General features: G+C 40.3%; 1 protein-coding gene across 6 annotated transcripts in view; it reads left to right on the top strand.

The window, feature by feature from the left end:
• The window catches only part of rut (rutabaga), a 158,897-nt gene that overhangs the window by 14,399 nt on the left and 123,481 nt on the right, over window positions 1-21,017 (top strand). For all 6 annotated transcript variants that reach the window (XM_065227264.1, XM_065227263.1, XM_065227260.1 and 3 more), the window contains exon 2: window positions 1,927-2,531. The gene's annotated coding sequence lies outside the window, so the exon portion shown is untranslated. The remainder of the gene's footprint in view (window positions 1-1,926; window positions 2,532-21,017) is intronic.

The following is a 21,017-nucleotide window of genomic DNA, read 5'->3' as shown; positions in this document are numbered from 1 at the left end:
CAAGTCTGCAAACCGAGGTCGTTGGAAGACCTAGAAGAGAGTGAAGCGTCTGGTTTGATGGATAACTAGGTTAGGCAGCAGTACACTATTAATTGATAGAAAGGAAGGAATGTTATATTCGGAAAATAAACTGGCAGCACGGACCGTGGTGGAAAAGAAATAAAAAACTGAAACTGAACAAACTTGTGCCAGAGAAGTCGCATTTGCATTTATTTAACTCGTTTCCGAAACCTATTTACGGCGGTCTTTTTCATACCTACGGATTCAATCGACAGTTCTCTTCGAATATTATCAAGCGCCGTTCGAACGTCAGGAAGATGATTAAAACTCACTTTTTGTTGGCCATATTTTGCGTCATCCACGCAACACTTCATAGGCATTTTTCTGTATCTGATAAATAAGGCACTTCTGAATAATGATTAAAATGAAATTATGCACGAAATCGACTCAACCAAAATTGAAATCAGATTTGTTTTGCGTGCACTGTCAAAGTGCCGACAATTTTCTTTCCATCTTGGCAGTGAGAAGCAGACTCGAAAAATATGAACGTCAAAAGGAGCTAGAATCAAGCTGTCATAAACTGTCATTGGAAGCCAAGCAGTTTGAGATGCTTTTCTTAAATTTGAACAAGAATACACAAGGCAGTATTGAAATCTTGCGTAAACTCATTTATGACAAACTGTCGGTTCCTGCTTGTTCAATGGGACATCGTTTTTTTTTTAATTCATTAATTGAATATACTCAAATCAATATTGAGAGATACCATTAACCAAGGTTTTCTGGAAACAATACATGCTATTGTTATTTTATTGTTGTGGACAGTACGTTTTCTTTTAAATACAATAAATTCTATTGTATACTTACAATACATTTCATTGTACCTCTATGGTTCTTTTGTTTACGGGCGTGCTGCTAAACTATATTTAAGAATACTATTTATGAACACATTTTACAGAAAACTATTTCTATTCCAAGTTCTATTCACTAATTCATAATACAGTTGACAGCTAGATGAGTGATGTCCAATTTGCGTAAAATCAATGTTAGCTAAAACGATGCCATAATGTGCTATAACGATAAGGGTCTGGTGTCAAATGAGGATGATTCAGCTGAATACAATCAAAATGTTAATGCCTTCCAAATCCAAGTTCAACAAATCAACAAGTTCACTTGACGAACGCCAATTTCAGTGCATCACAATCGTCGTACTTCAGCAAGGTTTCATTTATTTCCTCCCGTCATCCAATTTTCCATTTAATTCGTCCGGTCCGTCTTCCGACGATTTCCATCCGTCCAGACGACAACATCGACGGCAGCCAGACGGAAAAGTCCTACCTATCCTTTTTGAAGCGCTTGTTTGGATTCGGGCAAGGTCATTTCCCTACCGTGAGAGCAAATATCATTGAATCAGACTGAGCGAGAGGGCATCATATCACATTCAAAAGGAAGCATGATGCCGCCATGCCGGGCTGGGCGGAAAAGTTTATAAGTCCCTTCCGTCAGCCATGGTCCGATGATGAAATAAATGTCGGATGACATTTGTGTCTGCCGCCACACCGCCGCCGAGTCTCGAAAGCGATCAAAACAAAAGCAAAGACAGCGCAATATGCAATAAAAGTCATAGCAGTAGTCCATGACATTTTGAGCTTTCTCTTGTGGTGACGGGGTGACGTTTTGTCCAATAAAAAAGCGCTGGATGCAGTGCTCACTTTGATGTGGTTGGTGCAAGAAGACGATTCCGTCAGGAGAAGTTCAAAGGGAAGGGAAATTGCAGAAAACCGGTGTGCTGGGAATGCTTTTTCCTCGAAAAGGTCAACTCCGTAAATCTAACAACAATGACAGCGGAAACTACCATCCCCTATCACCACCTCTTCCACTCATCCTCAACAAACGCCTCAAACCATCTTTTACGCTTTGCATTTCCAGGGCTGCAGGGAAAATCCATATAAGCTCAACGCGACGCCAAGTGTGTGTCTGTGAATCGTGCAGTGAGAGAATTGCAAAACGAGAATCTTCATCCCCTTGACTGGGAGCATCAGCTGAAGAAAAGGGAGGTTATTTTTTTCAGAGTGGAGAGATTCGTTCCGGTGCAAGTCAAGTGTCAAAATTGCTTTGTTGTTGTTGTTGTTGTTAGTGAGTGGTATTGTTGCAGCGATTCGCTTGAAGTCATGTGAAAGCCGAATCAGAAGAACGCAAAGTGCGGTGTGGTGCTGAAGTTCATGGCTTGCTGTTAGTGGAAAAAAAAACTCGGAGTTCAATAATCGCAACATAGCAGAAGAATCGGTTTTCTACGACGAAATTGCTGTCTGGAATCTCAGGTGTGCGGGTGTGTGCAGAGCAAGTGGGAGTGGAGAAAAGATGTCTGTGGAATCGCTTTGATTCGAGAAGATTATTTGGTGGGCGACCGCGACGAAACAGTGCTTTTGTTTTTCTCTTCGGAACGGGGAGAAGAATTCAAATCAACTTTCGGCTGCTGGATTGATTGTCAAGAGATACAACAGGCGGTGACAGTCAGCTGGAGCAGTTTGACGGTAAGTGTTTAACATCAATCTCTCTATGGTATTATAGTAGGCCGTAAATTTTCCTTTCGAATGCTGTTTTTTGTGGTATCGATTTCACACGCTCATTAAAGCAGGCCATTAAAATCCCAGGAGTAAACTGTTTAAACCTGTTTCCAATCTCAGTAGAGCGTTGTACAACAAGTTCTTTTCAAGTCACTCTTGTGTCGCATTCGATAAATTTAGCGGCCAATGTTAGTTTTTCACCCCGTAGCCACCGACGCCGTCGCCTCCTTCTGTGCACGGTTCGGCGTATTTATAGATCGTCTTTCGGGTTCAGTTAGTGCGTTTTTGCGGCAGTTAACTGAGAACACGCTGCAAAGGCTAGGTTAGAAGTAAAAGGGAAAAAAGAGTTGTTCAATGTTTTGAAAACACTGTCATACCGAATTTGCTTGCTAACGCAACCGTTGCAAATAACGCAACCGTAATTTATGACACCCACCGATGGAATCCGAACAAGAATAGGTTTGCGTCGTCCCTCACACGGGTTGGCAATTTTGTGGCAGATTTATACGTTTTTAATTAGATGCCGGCTTAATGTCTTGTAAATTTTGTCGATTTTCTTTTGTTTAAGCAAGTCGGTTCACGGTTGTTTAAGTTTTATTGCGGCCATTAGTCGGACAAGTGAATTTGTGATCGACAAACTGTCACTCCCCTTGCTTGGATTGAATGCAGTCGCTGGTGAAAGAACTTGCTGGGTTTTTGACAGATGTCTGATTTGTGTACATAGTTTTTACTTGATATTTTTAACTGTGCACAAATTTGACGAAACCGATTAAGTATCAAATTCTCGTAACCATGTTTTCATGTAAATAAACACCAACTATTAAAAATTCCAAAAAATGATTCCACCAGGAAGACGACCTCCCAAGTTCGTGGAATGTCGATAATAATCAATTTCAATAAATAACAACAAATGCCGTGCGTTTCCCCCCTCGTACGAGATTGAGTTATTGATTGACTTGTCAATCTGCCGAGTCGTTCGATTTTGCGATTCACGCCGTTGACTATGACTGGTGGTAGTATGTGGTGTATGATGATGATGATATCAACATTGAACAAACCTCCCATGAGGCAGGCAGCACAGGGCACAGGACAGGACAGTCGCCGCGGTTGCTTCGATCGATGATGACGATGTGTGTCGAGATGGCCTTGGAAGAATCGACACGACTTGGAGAATTTAATCAAAGCCATCCGGGGCGCGTTCGGCGACACTCTTGGATTGATTTCCCCAAGCGATCATCACTACCCTTCACCGCATGGGGATGTTTTCTTGTTGCAGCAATGGAGCAAAACAACAGCCGGAAGACAAGTGGAATCACTCTCGGGAATAATGATTCTGACGTGTGTGATTGTTAGAGTTTGTTTACGTCAAATCTCTGAGTGTGTGGATCAGCTTTTCGTGCCTAGTGCTCGTAAATAAACGCGACCAGAAAAATATACAACCTCGGAAAGTGGGATATGTAAATGGAGGATGTTGCGTTTGGTTTCTGCAGGGAAATTATTAGAGACCTAGAAATCGAAACTTCGTGAGGTTAAGCAGATATGGGAAATGTTTAGTGAATTGAATATTCAAATAAATAAGAAGGGACGGTTGATCTGGCACCACTGCCAATAATAGCCAGTTATATTGTTAAGACCGACGCACATTAGATCCGGATCGGATGCATTGCGGCAATGTGACAGCTAAATCTATTGTCTAACTGTGAAATTTACGTCAACGCAACGCAAACGGATCTAACGTGGGTGGCCCTTTAATGTGCATTGAATTACGGCTCCGCAAAGCTAATGCAATTGAGTCTTTTCAATTAAATAGATTAAAAAAATTATAATAATAACAGCTAGTATGTCGATTGAGGACCTTGCCTTGACTTTGGAATCGTGTTTAAATTTAATTGCAAGAAACGTACTTTAAACAACTTTAGAGGGTACTTTTAAAATAAAAATAATGATCTGTGAAAGTTGATCATCCTCAAAATGCATCCTGGACCACAGTGCAATAGCAGGGCGATTGGCACGAATGTGGACATCCGTAATGATCTCGCGATTCCAGTACAGCTTTATGCAACTATTTTCCAGTACCAGGTCTGGCAGGTACTTGTAGTGAGGGACGTACTGGTTCACCAAGATGTGCTCACTGCAAGTTGTTGGTGCACAATCTTAGTGACATCATTGCGACGACCGATATACGCTACTTCTGCCAACGCTTGGCAACCAGCACAATACTGCATTGCACTTTCTACACCGGTCTTCTACTTCTTCGTGCAAGATGTACCTACGGTAGTTCTTCGTCGCAACAACCCGATCCTGGATGGCTACCATGAAACCTTCAGTCTCTCAGAAGAGTTCACCTCGCACCAGCCACGTATTCGACGCCACTTTGTCGACATGCGCTTGTTTCAACTGATGGGGATACGACCCTTGCAGCTCCTTCAGCTTCCACGATGCGACTTGACAGTTTGTAGGTCGCAATTCAACTGGTAGTCTTCCTGCGCCAGCTTCAGCTTCTCCACTGTTTCGGCAAAGAGCTTCAAGTCGTCCATGTAGAAGGTGTGGGTAACATTTGTGCTTCTTCCTCCACTTTTCAAATGGTAGCCATAGTTGCATTGTTGAAGTCGATGTACGCCATGCTCAGGTTTCTCTTTTTCTAGCTCGCCTGACCGACAATAACTGCATCGATGAAGACCTGATCTTTGCAGTCTTGAGTGTTTCGCCGGAAGCCCTTCTGTTGTTCGGCCAGGTTACAACGACCGTGGACATGCTTACAATCCCATTACTCCTAACCTCTTCCTCTGCCAACCACATCCCATCACTGTTATATTGAACAGGATTCCCCACATATCGGCTCAAAACTGTGTTAAATCGGAAATCTCCGGGATAGTCGGATTTTGTTGTTACGGATGTGGTTTAACATTCGATTTTCCTTCTTCTGCTTCGAACTTTCTCCATAACGTCGCATCCGTTTAGCAAGATGTAGGGACGTGTACAACTTTCACCTTCTCCTTGCGGGAACGTCCGCAATCCCAACGTTTGTACCACGGCCATAGGTGCACAGTACACTATACACTGCAGGTTCTCAAGGTTCTCAACGGCTTCCAAGTGCTGTGGCAAAATATCCTCGTTGAGAACGCTTACTGCACTCATTAGCCGGTAGGAATACTGCAGTTTGGTATCCTGTGTCAGGACATGTGGTCTGTCCCTTGGTATTGTGTAGCCGCTACGTCCATACGAAAAGCTAGCTCATCCCGTAGTTGCTGTCGTTGCTGGTCCACTGCTTGTCCAGGAGCGGTTGGCTCCTCCGTTGACGTGTTTACCGGTGCAATCGACTCACGTCTCTCACTCGCAAGTGATGCTTTCAGCCCAACAAAACTCCTTCTCGACGTATCGCTCTATCCGTTCCCTTCCCTCCACAGTTTCCTCCGCACTTCCAGCTTGATGCACTCTACTTCGGCAGTAAGTAAGTTGTGCGGCATGATTGCTCGCTGCCTATACAACTTGTTCCGGTCAAGCTGGTTGGCAATTCGAGGGAACCGCTCATTGAACATATCCAGCATCCTTGATCTGCCGGACATATCGATCCACCGACATTTACGCGTTAAAAACTCTCTACTGTTCGTTGGTTCGTAGCATTCTGGAGTACGCTGCTCCAGTTTGGGCCCCTTACTATGTAGTTCATGTTCTTACCATTGAACGGGTACAGAAAAGGTTCGTACGTTTTGCATTGAGACAGCTTCCCTGGAACGATCCGTCTAATCTTCCTCCCTATTCTGACCGATGTAAGCTCATAGGATTGGAGCCACTATCTACCAGACGAGTTACGATGCAGCGATTATTTATTTTTGATGTCATCGGAGGATTTATTGATTGTCCTGAACTTCTCGCACAGATCCCACTAAACATTCCTCCCCGACGGTTTCGGAACTCACCTTTATTAGCAGTTCCATACCACAGAACAAACTACGGATACAACAACCCGTTCGATTCGTGCCTTCGCTCGTTCAATGTTGTTTGTGACGAATTTGATTTTAATTTGACCAAAAATGTTTTTAGAAATAGGATTAGAAGCAATCTTTAGTTTATAAGAAAATAGTTCAGTCTGTACGACTAGTCGAAGACGGTGATATATAAAATAAAATAAAATATAGTACAGTGCTGCAAGTAACTTTAAATATCATGAAAATTTCTAACTATGGGTGCCAATGAAGTGCCCAGGTGTGCCCATCTGTATTTTTGGCACACTGTGCGGAGTGACTAGCCCCTTGGCTATACCGAGAAATCAACGTTGTAAATGAAAAGGGCCAGTTACGTTATATCGAGGTATTTCACAGCATCCAACAGAAACAACACCTTAACAACATGAAAACGGCAGTACAGAAAATCTCGGAGATTGGCAACATCATTTTTTCTCCAACGAAAAGAGACGGTGACGGGAGATGGAAGATATTCCACGATGTACTGAAGAATAAATGCTTCCTGTGCACGCCCGATGGGCATTGGAGAGATTCTACGAACAAATCTGACACCACAAAACCAAATCGCTGGCTCACTTCGGTTAAACCATTTGCAACCAAATCGGTTGCCCGCCGCAATGAAAAATTGCACTTCCGACAGTCGGTGATTAAATATAAATAGCGCACACGCATCGATGATGGTCCGATCCGTCGTGCATTTTACGAGCAAACCGCGCACAATCATTGCATTCAGCTCACGCGCCCAGCAGCGCACTTCCGAATGATTCCGTCCAACTAGGAGCTCTCTGTCAGTGTATAAGCTGTTAATTGTTTCTTGACCAAAGTGAACTGTCATTTCTATCGGACTCTTTGCTATGGAAACCCATCGCCGACCGCCATCGCAGTTTTTTTTTGGCAATCTGTCACCATAAGCAACACTTCCACAGAGCCACCGCTTGTTGTTTTATTGTTTTTTTTTTGAAGAAAGCCGTTAACGAAAGACGAGGTTTAGTGTTCTGTCAGCGAAAAACAAAGACAGGCAAAAACAAACACTGAAAAGTTTGCTTCTAATTTACTTTTTATTGTCGTCCGTCTGCCGTGCCGTCACGCCGTGTGTTGACGTGATAGCAGTGCATGGATGCGGGTTCTGGGTGCTGAATTAATTCATTGTTGGTATTCCGAACCTTCTTGCCGGCATATGCGCACAAGCTGACAAGCTGGATGTAGAACAGAAAGAATAGCAGGCGTTGATCGGGATGTGTCAATGATGGCGACCGGAATAAAAAACATGCACTCATGTCTACACCTAATATTGAGAGCCAAGTTTCTATAGGCCATTAAAACTTGTTCTCTCGCGGTTTTCTTGAAAAAAAAATAAGGCCTGACATTTAAAGTGATTTGGTTAAAGTATTCTAAAATATGTAAATGTAACGTAGCTATTAGGAGTATAGTTGGTGATGAGCACAATGTACTTCATAAGTATGGCTAAAGATCGCGTGTAACCCTCGTCTATCCACATAAAAGTTTTCAAACTTTTGTTTGCCTGTGGACATTTTTAAAAACGTGTTTTTCAAGATGGCGGCGAGATAACAAGTTTGAACAGATTTGTTCGATCGATAAAGTATTGGGATCAACACTCAAAATGTTATCCTTAAATTAAATTAGTAATAAAACAAGGGTTTCTTTAAAAACTGTCTAAATTTATTCATACTGATGAAAAAGTACGATTAAGAAAGAAAACTTAAACATCAAAATTAACGGGTCCGAGGGGAAGCGGCAAAAGCATATTCGACCGTTTAACTTGATATTGATCAGTTTTTTACTTGATAACCATTGTAAAGCTTATTTCGAACTTTACAAAATATTGACTCATTCAAGCAATTGTAATCATATAATGAGAAAGTCATGTACGAGTTCTCATTTTTGCTCTGGAAAAAGGCACCAATCGAACGCTGGAAGTCGTTTCTGCACTTCTTTGCCACCCAGAGCGCTAATGTTGCTACGCTCCACCTGTTGGAATAAAATTTAAACTCAGTTCGAACATGTTTGCAACAGATGGCGCTAGATGCACTATTGTACATGACCGTATTATGGTCTATCACACTGTTTCATAGCTAATTCAATAATACATTCATTTACGGTATAAAATAGCACAAATTTATAGGAAATACTGAATATGATTAGATTCTATTTGTTTTCTTATAAATAAGCAATAGCTTTCACAGTCAAAATCGTAATAAAGTGATTGAGATTTACAACGCCTGTCCAGTATATGTATCATTACCATCCGCCTTCGGCAGTAAGTTTTGACAGCCCGTGAGTGTGTGATGCGGAGCGGAAGATAAACAAAGCGTTCTCTTTTTCAGTGGTTTCAGACTAATTTCTCCTGCAAAAATCTACAAAAATTTAAATGGCATAACAGTTGGCATAGCATCCTACCAAGAGGCCTATGGATTCTGTTGGAAAATATTCCGGGGCAGCAGGTTCGTCAATAAGTTTATTAATATTTTCAGCTTATGCAAACATTCCGTATCGGAAATTGGGAATGCTTCGAAGAGTTGCAATCCCGGTTTATGATCGTGATTATTGGTCATCGTCACATCGACTAATATCTGTTCTAAAGGGTGTCCACGATGAAATTGCCACACTATGAAATTGCTCTAACTTTTTAACCGTTGGGTAGAATTTAATGAAAATTTGGGTGGATTTAGTTCATAGTGCATTATTTACATCCTGCAAGTTTTAAAGTCCTGTGATCAAAACTCGCGGAAATGGAGTCGAACAGCTCGTGCGTGATAAAATCTTGCGCATTCATCACGAGAACAAGGATCTCTCGCATCGTTCCATCGCTAAAACGTTGGGAATCGCGAATTCCACGGTGTCGCGAGTGATTAAGCGGTTCGAGGAACGGTTGACCACCGATCGGAAGCCCAGAAGTGAAGGGAAAAGTATTCCGTACAACACCAAAAATCACAACCGCGTAGTTGGGGCCTTCAACCGAAATCCGAACGCCTCCGTTAGGGATGTGGCTAAGAAGCTGCACCTAAGCCGAAGTTTTGTCCAGAAGGCCAAAACTAAGGCTGGGCTTCGAACGTTCAAGGTACAAAAGGCCCCTAATCGCGACGAGAAGCAGAACAAGTCCGCCAAAACCCGTGCCAGGAAGTTTTACCTCAACATGCTGACGAAAGTTGAATGCTGCATCATGGACGACGAAACATATGTGAAGGCCGACTTCAAACAGATCCCCGGCAACCTGTTTTTCACGGCCAAGGATAAGTTCAGCGTTCCGGAGCATGTCCGCACTCAGAAGATGTCCAAATTTGCGAAGAAATTCCTGGTTTGGCAAGCCATCTGCACGTGCGGGAAGCGGAGTGCACCTTTCGTGACCCAGGACACGATGAACGGACAGGTGTACATAAAAGAGTGCCTCCAGAAGCGGCTGCTTCCTCTCCTGAAGGCCCACAACGTCCCAACAACGTCTGGCCGGATTTGGCCTCATGCCACTACTCCAAGGACGTGCTGAAGTGGTATGCGGACAATAAGGTCAATTTCGTGCCGAAAATGTTCAACCCTCCCAACACTCCGGAGCTCCGCCCCATCGAGAAGTACTGGGCGATTATGAAGCAGCACCTTCTTAAACGACCTAAGGTAGTGAAGACAGTCGAGGAACTGAAGAAAGTATGGGTTTACATGCAAAAAACGGTTGATTCACAGGTTGTGCAGAATCTTATGGCCGGGGTTAAGGCCAAGGTGCGGGCATTTGCGTATGGACTGTAAATAAAATACGAGTAAAATGGTAAAATGAAGTTTAATAGTTATTTCTCAATCCCTGAAAATTTGATGGCAATCGGATGAAAACTCGAATTTTGCTAATCAATTTTGTGTGTGGAAATTTCATCGTGGACACCCTTTATTGGACCGTCCTACAGCTGCATTAGCCATGAGGATATCAGTTTTAAAGAAACAGCTTTAGTAAGTCTAAGATTATTAGAAATACTGGGAACTTCATAGATCTTTAGATAAAGTCGTAGAAAGAAGGAAATTGGAAAATTTCTGAAAACTGCGTAGAAGTGGAACAATTATTTAAGTTTGAGGAGCTTCGTAGGAGTTAAGGGAACATTATTTTAATTCAGGGAAGCTCATTATTTATCGGGAACCTCTATATAATTTCAGGGCACTTTTTTTTAGGCCTCATGGACTTGGAATAGTTGTGGAAATTAGGTACAAATTCAAGAAATTTTGTTCTTGGAACTTCGAGGAAAATCAACAAGCATTTTGATTGAGCTGCGTAAAACTTCACATAAAAGTAACGAATTGTGAAAAAGTTCAGGGATTTTTGTAGAAGATCTAAAAATAATTCAATAAACTTCTAAGAGTTTCAGGGATCCTTGCTTCAGGTTAGCGAACTTCGTTGCAGTTTGTCAAAGATCTAACTTCAAAAAAGCTTCATAATCTTCTTGTTAGATAGCATTTCCAAAAAAATCTGTATTTTTTATTAAATAAATTAAAAACACTGAAAACGCTCTTACCCGTATACAGGGACACAATTATTCAAGTTTCAAGTTCATTCCTTTCGATTGGAATTAAAGTTAAATCAGTGCCAACATTTCAAAGGGGCGCAATTGCATTTGTAAACAATGACTTTCGTCTTCGATTTCTCGCGAATGAAAGACTTATGAAAACGAATGACACCAGCAGGTAGAGGAATGTTTACTGTCCCAGCTAGCATTGGTAATTTGGAGAGGTGGGCTTTTATTTGCGAGAAATCGACGGCTAAAGCCGTTGTTTACAAAAGCAATTACGCCCCTTTGAAATGTTGGCACTGAAATGTTGTTTTTATACGTATATAACTCCAAATGATAGTTAATCCGATGCATCGAATAAAAAAATGTTCTGGATAAATGCTTTATTACTTTCCTTTCTCTTCAAACATCTGAATCATGACATTTCCGGTATCTTAAAAACTTGATGAATCCTGATATAACCTGATTTTTCAGAATTTAGAAAATTTTAAAAATCAAACTCCTAGAATTGAAGATTGGTTCCTATGTCTGAGATTTTACTGACGATGAAATATTTAAAATCTAACGAAAAAAGCTAGTTGCCAAATTTATGGAATTACCTTACTCTGAGAATTTTGTTATGTTCGAGATACTAAAATTAATAAGAACCGGACGCTATGTGATTTCATTACAAAAAAAGCATTAACCAAACGATCATTGCTTGTTCAAAATCAGTAAGCTTTTAAGGCTCCCCCAATCGAAGTCCTAATGGTAGTTATGAAATAAATATAGTCAAATTTATTGTTTCACCATGAAAGTAATAGAAAGCCTCAATATCAAATAGAAATTGAAAAAAAAGACCCAAAAAACAAGTTACTTTGACGCTTTAGCTCAGACTATCAGATTGGTTTTAAAATATTTAAGTGTTAGTTTAGACGAATTCAGGATAGTTCCATGATGTGCTGAAATGAAATTGAGAACCCTTAAGATGTCCCGAGAGACTCAGTACAGAGACCTTCAGAAAATTTATGTAAACTTCAGAAATATTTCAGAAACTTCACAGAAATCCAAAGAATTCCAGGAAATTTAAAGGTGTTCACGAGAATTCCATTTATTTTAAAGCAGAATTGAGATCTTCATTAGAATTGAGAGCTTAAGGTAAGCTCCGAGAACATCAAGACATATAATAGAATTAAAGGGCAGTTAAAGAAATTTCAAGGAAATTGCAGAAACCTTAAAGAAATTTCAAGAAAATTTCCGGAAATGTGAGAGTATTTCAAGGGTGTTATATTATGGAAATTTCAAGATCTAAAAAAAAACGAAAAATGAGCTAAGTTGATTAAAAAACATCAACGAAAATGCATTACTTAAAAAAAATGATAACTTTTAGCAAGCACCGATATTTTCAAGAAACTCCAGACAACTTCCAATAAATTTAGATATTTTTTGATTGTTTCATTATATTCAGTGAAGTTCCGAGTATTTCGAGGACGATGAGATAACATCAGAAAAATCCCATTAACTTAAGGAAATTTGCAGTGACTTACAAGGAGTTCCTTGGAATAATGGGATGTTCCGAGAATTCTTTGATCTGAAAACGTCAGAAGATTCAGGGAATTATAAATGTATATCAGAAAATTTAAGCATAGAAAACTTCAGGGCTGGACTTTCCAGGGAAAATTTGTGATTCTAGGCAAAGTTCCGTGAGCGTTTATAAACTTAAGGAAAATTGTAGAACTTCAAGCCAATTCAATCAATTCCAGTCTAATCCTGGGTTCTTTTAAAAAATACTAAGATATTCAGGGCAGTCTAGAGAATTTTAAGGAAATTGAGAAATATTTTGGGCAGTTTTAAAAACATCAACTCTAGACTGTTGAAGAAGTTATGAATTAGTTTCGATAATTTGAACTTCAGACAAATCCTGAGAACTTCAGTGAAAATCGCAGAACTTTATAAGTTATTTCATTACGGGAGCTTAAATAAATTTCTGAAATTTCAGATAAACTTCGAAAACGCAGAGCTTCATAAAGTCTATGAAACTTAAGGGAAGATCCGAGACCTTCAGGAACTTATATGGACATTTCGGTAGCATTTAACATAAGTTTAATAAAGCTCCATAAACAAGGCTAATATCAGAGGAGTTCAGCTCCATTAGGTTCACTAAATTAGCGGGAACTTACAAGAAGTTCCCAGATTGTCAGAGATCTTTAGAGATGATAAAAAAAATTGCTGAGGTTTTCACATAAATCCGGAAGCTTCAACATTTTTAGAACAGTTCAATTAAATTCAGGGTAGTACAACAAGCTACATAAGAACTGCAAATACATTAGAGAAGTTTTGAAAACTTCAAGAAAGATATTGATCTCGCTAATAAAGCTCTACAAAAAAAACTTCAAGAAAGATATCCTCAGAGCAGAGATATTCTAGAGCAGCGAAAAAACCTAAATTAAAAAAAAATGAGAAATTCAGTGTATTGTTAATACTTTAGAAAAGATTCATGATCGTTAGGAAAATTGTGGAAACTTTAGAAAGTCTGAAAAAGTTTGGCGAAGTTGAAAACAATAATGAGAAATATTGTGAGCTTCAGGCTAGTTTCTCAAACTACAAAAGAACTTCAGGGCAGACTTCAGGAATATATTGGGAACTTTCAAGCTGTTCTGAAGACCTCCGAATAGTTCATTACATATTCAACGGAGATTTCTCATGAAATTTCCCTTGAGTTCACCTAATATTACGCTCGAATTCTTCCGAAACTCTCATTGAATTATTACAGAAATTCACTTGGAACGCTTCTCTGAATTCTCTAAAAAAAATATCACAAGAATATAGTTAGAATGCTTCTCACAATTCCATTGAAATATTCTATCCTCAGAATTCAAGTTTATTTTTGTTTTCCTAGAAATTACCCAAAGGGTGAGACAGCTTTACTCTGAGTTCCGTTTTTGCTGCGAGTAACTCAATATACCTCAAATTTAAATCGACGTTCTTCGATTACTGTCTGTTTACTCCTCGGCTTACTCAGTTTACCGTCTTCACATCGACAGTGAGCATTAGACTGATGCAAAATTTGAAATTTTCGCTTCACAGTGTTCAAACGGTTTCAAATCGGGTCCTGATTAGCCTCCGAAAGTTTAAACTCATTTGATAAGAAACTGACTTGGCACAAACAATTTGAAGTTTATATGGAAATTACTACGGGAAAACAAAAATTTTTGTTCATTGTCGGTCATATTGTACTGTTACAAAATTCTATTGCTATTCTTATGGGAATTTTTATCAGCTACAACTTTGCAGAAAATCATTTTTCAGCCAAACGTAAAATTAAAAAGTTATTAATTGTTTAATAGATTGATAATCTTATGGCATGATTAAGCAACTGTATTGTTTGGCAACACTGTATTCTTGAGTGTGACATAGTAGTCATGATTTTTGTCCTCTATTCTACGCGCCATAAACACCAATGTTGCCTGCTGAACAGTTGATTGAGCATTAATAATTTTTGTTCCTTACATTTGATCGAAAAGTGGTCTTTAACAAAGTTGTAGCTGACAATAAGGTCAGCTATCATTTTCTAAAGTAGAGTGAACTGGTAAATTTTGAGATAAATATGAACCGAAATTATGGTTTCTCCATAGTAATTCCCATATAAACTTCAAATGGTTTGTGCCAAGTCAGTTTCTCACTAAATGAGTTCAAATTTTGGGAGGCGGTGATAAGCACTGTGGAGCGAAAATTACAAATTTTACATCAGTCTAGTGAGCATGCATAAGGGCGTATACGAGATGATCGATTTTCTTCATCGATTTTCTCTAAGTATTGGCTACAGCTAAGCGAAACAATTTTCTAGAATTTGTTCAGTGGAGAGTTGTAACAGGTTGTATTGGCTATCAAAAGCAACAGCAAACGTCGAAAATCGACGAAGAGAATCGATCATCGAGTTTACGCCCTTATGTATGCTCACTGTCGATATATTAGGCGTAAGTCTTGTTTGTAAACAAAATAAAATTCTCGCGTCACTTTTCAATAGGCCCTTTCTGCATTGATCGATTCTCTTCATCGACTTCCTCCTTGGATCATCACGGCCGTGTTAAGATATTTCCGGATAATTTGGACACCCAGATCGATGGGAAGACACAACAATCTAGCATCTAATACGGCAAAGGCGACTGGAAATGTTTTTGTAGCCGAGTTATTTACGAAAGAGAGTGGGGGAGGTAGCTCATCGATTCTTCCGGTTCGCCTCCTAGCATCGTGCTATAAGGTACCAGGCGATAACCAGGGTAGTTGATCGATAGCTCGATGACGTCATTTCGTTGGCGTCTGCAATGGGAAATTCTCATAGCAGACGTTGACGATGGGACGTTGTCGAGTTGTTGAATAGCAACTATCGTGGTAACTCACCGATTACCTGTCGATCTGCCAAATTTGGAAAGACGTCTGCATTGAATTGTCTCATATAATAATATTCCGCCCACTATATCACACGAAATTGCGAGTAGTTGAGTGGAATGGAGATAAGTTAACCATTGGGTACAGGACCAAGTCTCCCCTGGGTGGTGCCAGAAGATGAGCGCAATAGAATCATCAAGTTGCCATAAGGCACGGAATGAGACTATTGCATGGCTGGGTAGTCAAAGTCTTCCATTCGTTAGTCATTTCAGGTGGATTAGAACAGGTTTAGGTTTAGGGTGGGCGTTGGCCAGATTTGGATTTTTCAGATATAATCCTAAATAGGACCTAGATTATGTAATACACTAGTAACCTCAACTTCTGTCACAATGTTTCATTGTGACTAATCAACACTCAATGGGTAAAATATCAAATTTGCGGTAACTTTTAAAAAAAGGGAACTTGGAGTGTAGAGCGCACTGCTTACTGGACGATTCTGAAGCCTGGCCAAGTGAGTGGGTTACGGGTTTATTTGATTGTACGTCATTTCCAAGTTATATATAGATACATTCATACCATTGGCATTTTGTATTTGAGATAAGACAGAGACAGGATGCGGAGGGCCCGCTTATGGGGAGCGTAACCCATGTTATGGGTTCCATTTATTAAATAGTTCAGATAGGCTGGAAATGATAGGTTCATGGTGAGAAAATGTACCATATGGTGCCCGTTCACTGATCAAAATTAGATTCAAATCGTCAGGCCCTGCCCTGGAATAAGGGGATTGACGATGATTTGTCAAGTTTCATTTTGCATTTGCATACAATTGTAAGTTTAGGTTTGCTTTTGTAATTGTAAGATAGATAGTTTGCCTCAATTGAAACATTGAGTTAAACTTGACGAATCATACCTCTAAAATAGTAGTAGTTACAGTGCCGCATTATCTAACTTTTGTTTTGTTTGTTTACATATAACTTATACTACTACCTCCTTGTTTCCTCTCTAATTTGTCTACTATGTCCCACCATCACGATGAGAGATGAGCTACCGTACATGGTACACGCTCGTATACACTCCCAAAATAGTATGCCGCAAGTAAGTATATCACAGAGGCAACTAAAGATCCAGAAACAAAAACCGATAACGCTGAACGGCAGATTGGTATACAGTGGTCGACCAGGGTGTGTGCTGATAAATTACAAAATTACAATTACATCATTATTTCATACATCAGCTTGAATTACGTTGATCGATATTACATTTTTTTTTTGCTGTGCACTACACCACCGGAGCCAGCAAAGTTCAACAATCCATCGTTGCTTATGCCTTTGTTGTCGTTTGGAACCAGTTTTGCGAGGTAGGCGACGATTGTGCGTATTTCTCGCGTAACTTTTGAAAAGGGTCTAGCCTGAACAATGCGTAAAGAGCAGATTGAAACATTGTACGTCGCGTGAAAGTGGAACTTAATGAAGGCCTAAGTACTTTTTCGTAGTTTTTAGTTTTTGGATTTGAAGGATCGTCGGTTGCAGTGGCCTGCTTACTGAGCAGAAAAACGCGGTCCCAGGTCCTTACATATCAAAGAGATTTAAAGTAAAATCGCTTGTGTATCGCGTATTTTGCGAAACTCGTTGTTGTCGTTGGTTCCGGGTTTGAATGGATACAAAAATTTGAGCAACGGTATTATGTGATATGAGGGGCTCGGTGGCCTTAGAGCAACCGTTTTTGATTACTGAGCAGAACATCATGAGTCTAATCTCAGGCCCATCCACATTCAAGATTCGTCAATCGTTTTATTTGTTAATATGACTACATGGTAATAACAGCAACTCGGTGATTAAAAAGGTGCTCGTCTACCTAGTGGCAAACGTTTTTGCTTACTGAGCAGAAGACCGTGGGTTTAGTCCCAAGCTCCTTCGCGTTATATGATCGTTAGGACATCAATTCAGCTTATCGTTTACCAAAACGAACCCTGCTGCAAACCCAACCCTCTTATCCAACATCCCAGTGATTCCTCGTGGAAGTGCAGAGGTGTTCTCGGCTTCCATCAAAGCGAGTGTCATGTCAACACAATCCTTCCCATTCCTTTCTTGACCTGTGTTCGGGCGCGGCCGGCGCTGGTATTGCCTAATTTAAGATCACCAGTTTTTACACATTGAGGATGATTGCTAGTCCCAAGCATCGTCTATTGGTTCTCTGTGTAATTAAAGCTGATCTGGCAATAACAGAGTAGCAACCGTGGGCGGTCAATCAAGCTCAAGCTCAAGCCGAGTTATTTACGAAAGAGAGAGTCGATGAAGAGAATTGAGAATTGAGAGAATGTAGGAATGTAGAGTGGTCTATTTGAAATCGAAGTAGGTAACCTGAATGACACGACGAGAGCGGGATAGTCAGCATCTAGACTGATCAGCGGCCGGTAATGCGAAATCATTTGCCAGGACAAGATCTAGCAAACGTCCGTTTCGGTTGGGAAAAGTGTTTACTTGACTAAACCCGAGTAAGTTAAATCCGTTCAAAAGAGTACAGCAAGCTACCGGCATAAGCGATAGCAGTGGGTCAATGAATGTTGTGCCGCTATTGGTAAAGCACCACTGTAAACCAGCTTGGTTGTAGTCGCCAAATAGTAGTGCAGTAGATCGGGGACTCAATCGATACCTAACGATGATGCTCACGGATGATCGTGCAGTCGGCAGGTAGACAGCGTCAATACTGTGAATGTTTTGTGAAAATTCCACGACAATCCAGAGCTGTTCCAGCAGACTGGAAATGGGCGAGGTACTTAGGTAGCTGATTTGTCTAGTTGAGACAGCAGTCAGAACGCCTCCACCGCGCGATTTTTGACTGTGCAGGGGAGATCGGTCACTTGAAGACGGAATAAAGTGATCCGAAGTTGCGATGCATAGATCTGGTCATTCAGTCCCGTTTCCGTCAGTACGATTAAATCATATTCAACCTCCGCAACAGCTAAGAAAATGAGTCGATTTTAGTCCTCAGCCCACGCACGTTTTGATTTTTTTTTTTAATTCGTAGGCCATTCGAGGAGCAATCCCGGGAGCTGGAAACCGAAGGAAATTTAGAACCGAAAGTTCAGAATCGCAACCATACTCGCCTGGAGTTGTAGGCCGGAAGTCCCCAATTGTTGTTGTTGTTTTGCTTGACAGCAGCTTTTCGGCTTCGTACCTGCATATGTTGCTGTGATGCGAAAAGTGAGAAAGCAAATGACAGTGATCTTGCTCGCTGAGCAATGTGAGTTACTCGAGGTGCCTCAAAAGCAACTCTGGAATTGCACATGATTAGGAGCTGTCTTGCCCCTTGGAACTACCTTGAAATTCTCCTCAGTAAGACATCTTATGGAAAGATTCTCAGATTTTTCATCGAATTCATTTCAGATTTCCATTTTAATCTCACTCCTTCCCTTGGAATTCTAGTCACATTGAAAGTCTCCTAAGAATTCATTTTTATTTCTCCTCACAAATTTCTTATATTTCACCCTCACCCCCTCTCATTTTTTGTTCGGCAATCTCTCCTGGAATTATTTTCCAAATTTCTTTGAAGATCTTCTGGAATTATTCTCAGATTTAAATGTAATCCTCCTTCCTCAAATCCTCAAAAAAAAAAAAAAAAAAAAGCGGACTATGCTTCGATTTTGTTGTCTTCCACAAACTTCATGTAATTATCCTCAGAATGCCCTTGGAAGAGGAGGAGAAATTTCTATGCATTTTCATTAAAATTTACTTTGAATTCAATTCCGGGTTTGCTTGAAAGTCTATCTCAGACTTCACATGAAATCTAAAATTCTTTAGAACTACCATGAAAGCAGATTGAACTTGATATTTTTCTCATAAAGGGGCTATAAAGTACAATGTTTGAATGAAAATAGCTAGGAATATCAAATGTTTTTATTTTAAAATGCATTATTTTCTTTGAAATATCTTTAGTAGAAAATTATAAAATTTCCTTAGTTATGATAAGATTCCCTGAGACTTCCAGGTATTTTCAGGATAAATAAAATTCACTGAGAATTTCCGTTTTTTCAGGTTTAGTCATAAACTTTCCAACGAATCTTTCGCCTTAAAGGTTCCTATTGTACATATTTAAGTGTTTATGAGTTTCTAATTGAATGTGTTTTAAACATCAAACATTTATTTGGTATTTCATCAGGAACGACTAATTTTCTTCTCTTAGGTCACTTTTTAGTCACTTTTTACGACTTTTTAGTCTCTATTTGGTCACTTATTTCTTCAAAATAGTCACTTAAATCAAGATATAATCAAAGGCAAGAAAATCATTATTTGTCTAACAAAATAATTTGAAAATTGGAAGTGATCGACTCCGCACCACTCACGTTTTTAATGGCCTATATGACGCTAAAATCGTTTCAATTTTCCCCGGCATTGCGATGTAATTTCCATAGAATGTCGCAAGGACTCCTCACGTTCGCGTCTTTAAATATGCATACCGTGGACGTAAACCGTGACGCATACTCTTCCTTGCCGATTCAGACAAAGAATGGGAATGAGTTCATAACCTCAAAGTGGGAACTATTTTTAACTGAATTAAAGAAATAATTTCCCCCTCCTTGGAAACTTGCAAAACAGTGCTCATAAATTAACGAGTCTGAGTGCAGTAATTAGTCACGGATCTGTGGAGAACAAAACTCATTTCGAGAGTGAGCCAGAAAATAATAAGGATTTTGTTTTTCGCCAACGAAGTAATTTCCATGCTGCAGGCAGAGGTTCACCGGCGGTCACGCATGAGGAAGCAGAACTCGCCCTCAAGGGCGAATTTCGCGAGCACGACTGCGGTCTTTCTCGACTGGAATATAATTTCAATTTCGACGTTCGCAGGTAGATGAACGAACATGAATCTACGGTCGTGGGTGTTGGCCGAAGAGAAACAGAAAAGTTCGGCTGTCATTTGCATTCCAAAACGCGCTGAGAATAATTCGTCAATCAAAGCACGCCTAGCTTCTTATCCATAAGCAATCCAAGCAACCCACGCCGGCACGCATACATATGCACGCACGCATTCTTTGCTGGTAGCCATGTGATGATTGACCGATGCGAACACGAAGTAACGGGTTGCTCTACGCTCCGAGAAGTCATAATCCGCTTTGAAGAGTCAACCGCGGCCCATGGCCTGCTATTTTCGAACAATCGAGTTTTGAGATCTGATTGAAGACCAAAGCGGGTCGAATTTGATTGAAGACTAAAAAAAGTCGATTTCGGTGTAATCGTTCATTCAGTGCTGTTTGTCGTCGTCGTCGTCGTCGCCGTCGTGCTCGTCAAAGACGGTAAACAAACGAATTTTATTGGAAGAGAAATATTTATCCAGTCCGGGTCGGCTGTTCGGTGTGTTTACTGTTTACAACAACCAGCGAACGGGGTAAGCATTCATTGGAAGCCTGGCGTTGTTGGCGTTTTGGATTGCCTACCGACTGGATCGGGGACTGGAAATGTTTAGAGTTTAGACGGATGGCACTGTCAATGTTTTGGTTTTGGTAGATGCAAGCAATAACAAAAATGGAGCTGTTTTGGTCTGGTGGTTCCAGGATAGGATACTTGTAATCAATGTAATTTTGATGTAATGCAGTTGTGAGCATGTAGAAGGATATCATGTTA

This window comes from Ochlerotatus camptorhynchus, unplaced genomic scaffold (assembly GCF_037179485.1).
Source record: "Ochlerotatus camptorhynchus isolate MF236.1 unplaced genomic scaffold, CSIRO-AGI_Acam_v1.1 ptg000268l, whole genome shotgun sequence".
NCBI classification, from domain to species: Eukaryota; Metazoa; Arthropoda; class Insecta; order Diptera; family Culicidae; genus Ochlerotatus; species Ochlerotatus camptorhynchus.
This window is presented reverse-complemented; position numbering and strand designations above follow the sequence as displayed.